The following is a 6284-nucleotide window of genomic DNA, read 5'->3' as shown; positions in this document are numbered from 1 at the left end:
GAATTTATTAGTACACAAACTGCTTTTAACAAATCATTGAAGAAAATCTTGGGAAAATTGATATACTTGCTTCTAAAGTCGATAGTCTTGCTGCTGATGTTGATCTTTTGAAATTGAAAGTTATGCCTAATGAGAATCATCATAATAAAATTGTTACTACAGCAAATGCCATCCAAGTTAGAATTAATGAGAATATAAGATTAATGGCTGAACCGCGTGCTAGGTGGGATAGAGAAGAAAATGAAAAACTAGCTAAAGAGAAGAATGTAGCTAAAGTTTGGACTATTACCACCACTAGTAATGCTAATGATACACATGTTGCTGCACTTCCTACTATTAATAATAAAAGAATTGGTGTTAGCAATGTTTCCACTTCTAATGCAAAGCGCGAGAAACTGCACTGAAACTGCTAAAACGCTGAAACTGCTCGTGATAAAGCTGCTGAAATTTTTTCCAACATTGGGGATGATGATCCCATTGCTTTAGATTATAATGGTTTGAATTTTGATGATTGCCACATCTCTGAAGTTATAAAGTTCTTGCAAAAACTTGCTAAAAGTCCTAATGCTAGTGCTATAAATTTGGCTTTCACGCAACATATTACAAATGCTCTCATAAAAGCTAGAGAAGAGAAACTAGAGCGCGAAGCCTCTATTCCTAAAAAACTAGAGGATGGTTGGAAGCCCATCATTAAGATGAAGGTTAAAGATTTTGATTGTAATGCTTTATGTGATCTTGGTGCAAGTATTTCTGTTATGCCTAAGAAAATTTATAATATGCTTGACTTGCCACCGTCGAAAAATTGTTATTTGGATGTTAATCTTGCTGATCATTCTACAAAGAAACCTTTGGGAAAAGTTGATAATGTTCGCATTACCGTTAACAATAACCTTGTCCCCGTTGATTTTGTTGTCTTGGATATTGAATGCAATGCATCTTGTCCCATTATATTGGGAAGACCTTTTCTTCGAACCGTTGGTGCTACTATTGATATGAAGGAAGGTAATATAAAATATCAATTTCCTCTCAAGAAAGGTATGGAACACTTCCCTAGAAAGAGAATGAAGTTACCTTTTGATTCTATTATTAGAACAAATTATGATGTTGACACATCGTCTCTTGATAATACTTGATACACACTTTCTGCGCCTAGCTGAAAGGCGTTAAAGAAAAGCGCTTATGGGAGACAACCCATGTTTTTACCTACAGTACTTTGTTTTTATTTTGTGTCTTGAAAGTTGTTTACTACTGTAGCAACCTCTCCTTATCTTAGTTTTGTGTTTTGTTGTGCCAAGTAAAGTCTTTGATAGTAAAGTTCATACTAGATTTGGATTACTGCACAGTTTCAGATTTCTTTGCTGTCACGAATTCCGACCTGCCTCTCTGTAGGTAGCTCAGAAAAATATACCAATTTAGGTGCGTGATCCTCAGATATGTACGCAACTTTCATTCAATTTGGGCATTTTCATTTGAGCAAGTCTGGTGCCATTTTAAAATTCGTCAATACGAACTGTTCTGTATTGACAGATTCTGCCTTTTATTTCGTATTGCCTCTTTTGCTATGTTGGATGAATTTCTTTGATCCACTAATGTCCAGTAGCTTTATGCAATGTCCAGAAGTGTTAAGAATGATTGTGTCACCTCTGAACATGTTAATTTTTATTGTGCACTAACCCTCTAATGAGTTGTTTCGAGTTTGGTGTGGAGGAAGTTTTCAAGGATCAAGAGAGGAGTATGATGCAACATGATCAAGGAGAGTGAAAGCTCTAAGCTTGGGGATGCCCCGGTGGTTCACCCTGCATATATCAAGAAGACTCAAGCGTCTAAGCTTGGGGATGCCCAAGGCATCCCCTTCTTCATCGACAACATTATCAGGTTCCTCCCCTGAAACTATATTTTTATTCCATCACATCTTATGTGCTTTGCTTGGAGCGTCGGTTTTTTTTGTTTGTTTTTGTTTTGTTTGAATAAAATGGATCCTAGCATTCACTTTATGGGAGAGAGACACGCTCCGCTGTAGCATATGGACAAGTTATGTCCTTAGGCTCTACTCATAGTATTCATGGCGAAGTTTCTTCTTCGTTAAATTGTTATATGGTTGGAATTGGAAAATGATACATGTAGTAATTGCTATAAATGTCTTGGGTAATGTGATACTTGGCAATTGTTGTGCTCATGTTTAAGCTCTTGCATCATATACTTTGCACCCATTAATGAAGAAATACATAGAGCATGCTAAAATTTGGTTTGCATATTTGGTCTCTCTAAGGTCTAGATAATTTCTAGTATTGAGTTTGAACAACAAGGAAGATGGTGTAGAGTCTTATAATGTTTACAATTTGTCTTTTATGTGAGTTTTGCTGCACCGGTTCATCCTTGTGTTTGTTTCAAATAAGCCTTGCCAGCCTAAACCTTGTATCGAGAGGGAATACTTCTCATGCATCCAAAATACTTGAGCCAACCACTATGCCATTTGTGTCCACCATACCTACCTACTACATGGTATTTCTCCGCCATTCCAAAGTAAATTGCTTGAGTGCTACCTTTAAAATTCCATCATTCACCTTACAATATATAGCTCATGGGACAAATAGCTTAAAAACTATTGTGGTATTGAATATGTACTTATGCACTTTATCTCTTATTAAGTTGCTTGTTGTGCGATAACCATGTTTACGGGGACGCCATCAACTATTCTTTGTTGAATTTCATGTGAGTTGCTATGCATGTTCGTCTTGTCTGAAGCAAGAGAGATCTACCACCTTATGGTTAAGCATGCATATTGTTAGAGAAGAACATTGGGCCGCTAACTAAAGCAATGATCCATGGTGGAAGTTTCAGTTTTGGACAAAATCCTCAATCTCATATGAGAAAATTATTAATTGTTGTTACATGCTTATGCATAAAAGAGGAGTCCATTATCTCGTTGTCTATGTTGTCCCGGTATGGATGTCTAAGTTGAGAATAATCAATAGCGAGAAATCCAATGTGAGCTTTCTCCTTAGACCTTTGTACGAGGCGGCATAGAGGTACCCCATTGTGACACTTGGTTAAAACATGTGCATTGTGATGATCCAGGTAGTCCAAGCTAATTAGGACAAGGTGCGGGCACTATTAGTATACTATGCATGAGGCTTGCAACTTGTAAGATATAATTTACATGATACATATGCTTTATTACTACCGTTGACAAAATTGTTTCATGTTTTCAAAATCAAAGCTCTAGCACAAATATAGCAATCGATGCTTTTCCTCTATGGAGGACCATTCTTTTACTTTCATTGTTGAGTCAGTTCACCTATTTCTCTCTACCTCAAGAAGCAAACACTTGTGTGAACTGTGCATTGATTCCTACATATTTGCATATTGCACTTATTATATTACTCTATGTTGACAATATTCATGAGATATACATGTTACAAGTTGAAAGCAACCGCTGAAACTTAATCTTCTTTTGTGTTGCTTCAATGCCTTTACTATGAATTATTGCTTTATGAGTTAACTCTTATGCAAGACTTATTGATGCTTGTCTTGAAGTGCTATTCATGAAAAGTCTTTGCTATATGATTCACTTGTTTACTCATGTCATATACATTGTTTTGATCGCTGCATTCACTACATATGCTTTACAAATAGTATGATCAAGGTTATGATGGCATGTCACTCCGAAATTATCCGTGTTATCGTTTTACTCGCTCGGGACGAGCAGAACTAAGCTTGGGGATGCTGATACGTCTCCGACGTATCGATAATTTCTTATGTTCCATGCCACATTATTGATGTTACCTACATGTTTTATGCACACTTTATGTCATATTCGTGCATTTTCTGGAACTAACCTATTAACAAGATGCCGAAGTGCCGATTGTTCGTTTTCTGCTGTTTTTGGTTTCAGAAATCCTAGTAACGAAATATTCTCGGAATTGGACGAAATCAACGCCCAGGGTCCTATTTTGCCACGAAGCTTCCAGAAGACCGAAGAGGAGACGAAGTGGGGCCACGAGGTGGCCAAACCCTAGGGCGGCGCCCCCCCCCTTGGCCGCACGGCCCTATGGTGTGGGCCCCTCGTGCCGCCTCCTGACTTGCCCTTCCGCCTACTTAAAGCCTCCGTCGCGAAACCCCCAGTACAGAGAGCCACGATACGGAAAACCTTACTGAGACGCCGCCGCCACCAATCCCATCTCGGGGATTCAGGAGATCGCCTCCGGCACCCTGCCGGAGAGGGGATTCATCTCCCGGAGGACTCTACGCCGCCATGGTCGCCTCCGGAGTGATGAGTGAGTAGTCTACCCCTGGACTATGGGTCCATAGCTGTAGCTAGATGGTTGTCTTCTCCCCATTGTGCTTCATTGTCGGATCTTGTGAGCTGCCTAACATGATCAAGATCATCTATCTGTAATTCTATATGTTGCGTTTGTTGGGATCCGATGAATAGAGAATACTTGTTATGTTTATTATCAAAGTTATGTCTATGTGTTGTTTATGATCTTGCATGCTCTCCGTTACTAGTAGATGCTCTGGCCAAGTAGATGCTTGTAACTCCAAGAGGGAGTATTTATGCTCGATAGTGGGTTCATGCCTCCATTGATATCTGGGACAGTGACAGAAATTTCTAAGGTTGTGGATGTGCTGTTGCCACCAGAGATAAAACATTGGTGCTATGTTCAAGGATGTCGTTACTGATTACATTACGCGCAATACTTAATGCAATTGTCTGTTGTTAGCAACTTAATACTGGAGGGGGTTCGGATGATAACCTCGAAGGTGGACTTTTTAGGCATAGATGCATGCTGGATGGCGGTCTATGTACTTTGTCATAATGCCGAATTAAATCTCACTATACTCATCATAATATGTATGTGCATGGTCATGCCCTCTTTATTTGTCAATTGCCCAACTGTAATTTGTTCACCCAACATGCTATTTATCTTATGGGAGAGACACCTCTAGTGAATTGTGGACCCCGGTCCAATTCTCTATACTGAAATACAATCTCATTGCAATACTTGTTCTACTGTTTTCTACGCAAACAATCATCTTCCACACAATACGGTTAATCCTTTGTTACAGCAAGCCGGTGAGATTGACAACCTCACTGTTTCGTTGGGGCAAAGTACTTTGGTTGTGTTGTGCGGGTTCCACGTTGGCGCCGGAATCTCTCGGTGTTGCGCCGCACTACATCCCGCCGCCATCAACCTTCAACGTGCTTCTTGACTCCTACTGGTTCGATTAAACCTTGGTTTCTTACTGAGGGAAACTTACCGCTGTGCGCATCACACCTTCCTCTTGGGGTTCCCAACGGACGTGTCAACCACACGCATCAACGAGTAGGAACTAAGCTTGGGGATGCTGATACGTCTCCAACGTATCTATAATTTCTGATGTTCCATGCTTGTTTTATGACAATACCTACATGTTTTGTTCACACTTTATGATGATTTTATGCGTTTTCCGGAACTAACCTATTGACGAGATGCCGAAGTGCCAGTTCCTGTTTCCTGCTGTTTTTGGTTTCAGAAATCCTAGTAAGGAAATATTCTCGGAATTGGATGAAATCAACGCCCACAATCTTATATTTCAAGGAAGCTTCCAGAGCACCGAAGAGGGACCAGAGGGGAGGCCCAGGGCCACCACACATGGTGGCGGCGCGACCAAGAGGGGGGCCGCGCCCCCCTGGTGTGTGGAGCCCCCGTGGCCCTTCCGACTCCGAATCTTCGCCTATATAAGCCTCCCTGACCTAAATCTTCGATACGAATAAGCCACGGTACGAGAAACCTTCCAGAGCCGCCGCCATCGCGAAGCCAAGATTCGGGGGACAGAAGTCTCTGTTCCGGCACGCCGCCGGGACGGGGAAGTGCCCCCGGAAGGCATCTCCATCGACACCACCGCTATCATCTTCACCGCCATCGCTGTCTCCATGATGAGGAGGGAGTAGTTCTCCCCCGAGGCTGAGGGCTCTCCCGTAGCTATGTGGTTCATCTCTCTCTTTGTGATCTAGTTGAATATCATCTATGTGTTACTCTGGTGATGTTATTAAAGTAGTCTATTCCTCCTGCATGATGTAATGTTGACAGTGTGTGCATCATGTAGTACTTGGTATAAGCTATGATTGTGATCTCTTGTAGATTATGAAGTTAACTATTACTATGATAGTATTGATGTGATCTATTCCCCCTTTCATAGTCTGTCGGTGACGGTGTGCATGCTATGTTAGTACTCGGTATAATTGCGTTGGTCTATCATGAACTCTAAGGTTATTTAAATATGAACATCGAATGTTGTGG

This window comes from Lolium rigidum, chromosome 5 (assembly GCF_022539505.1).
Source record: "Lolium rigidum isolate FL_2022 chromosome 5, APGP_CSIRO_Lrig_0.1, whole genome shotgun sequence".
Lineage (NCBI taxonomy): Eukaryota > Viridiplantae > Streptophyta > Magnoliopsida > Poales > Poaceae > Lolium > Lolium rigidum.
The sequence above is the reverse complement of the archived record's forward strand: the minus strand, read 5'-3'. Positions refer to the sequence as shown.